The following is a 616-nucleotide window of genomic DNA, read 5'->3' on the forward strand; positions in this document are numbered from 1 at the left end:
TATTATGCTAAGTGAAATAAGCCAGGCAGAAAAAGAAAAATATCATATGACCTCACTCATTTGAGGAATCCAATGAACAATGTGAACTGAGTAACGGAATAGAGACAGAGGCGGGATCAAAGAGACCAAAGAGAAAGCATTCAGAGGGAAAGGGGATTAAAGGATGGGATCAGAGAAGGGAAAGAGATTAGTGAAATTATATATACAGTGCTCGCTTCGGCAGCACATATACTAAAATTGGAATGATACAGAGGAGATTAGCATGGTCCCTGCGCAAGGATGACACGCAAATTCGTGAAGCGTTAAAAAAAAAAAAATTTGGCCCTGGCCGGTTGGCTCAGTGGTAGAGTGTCGGCCTGGTGTGTGGAAGTCCGGGGTTCAATTCCCGGCCAGGGCACACAGGAGAAGCGCCCATCTGCTTCTCCACCCCTCTCCCTCTCCTTCCTCTCTGTCTCTCTCTTCCCCTCCCGCAGCAAAAAAAAAAAAATTATATATACATAACATGGTGTTATAGAGAGCAGGACAGCAAATCCTGGAGGGAATGGGGGAAGGCATTGGAGGGAGGGGGCAAGGGGGTGTTGAGAGGAACAAGGGGGTGGGGAGGAGATATATTTGG

The 616-nt window shown here is 46.8% G+C and overlaps 1 non-coding gene across 1 annotated transcript; it reads left to right on the forward strand.

Annotated features, from left to right (window-relative positions):
- The first annotated feature begins 207 nt into the window (after positions 1–207).
- Positions 208–314, forward strand: LOC136321619 (U6 spliceosomal RNA). Its single transcript, XR_010728765.1, has one exon. It is a non-coding gene; the product is annotated as a U6 spliceosomal RNA (small nuclear RNA).
- The last annotated feature ends 302 nt before the right edge of the window (positions 315–616 follow it).

The sequence above is a fragment of the Saccopteryx bilineata genome, chromosome 1 (genome assembly GCF_036850765.1).
Source record: "Saccopteryx bilineata isolate mSacBil1 chromosome 1, mSacBil1_pri_phased_curated, whole genome shotgun sequence".
In the NCBI taxonomy this organism is placed as follows: Eukaryota; Metazoa; Chordata; class Mammalia; order Chiroptera; family Emballonuridae; genus Saccopteryx; species Saccopteryx bilineata.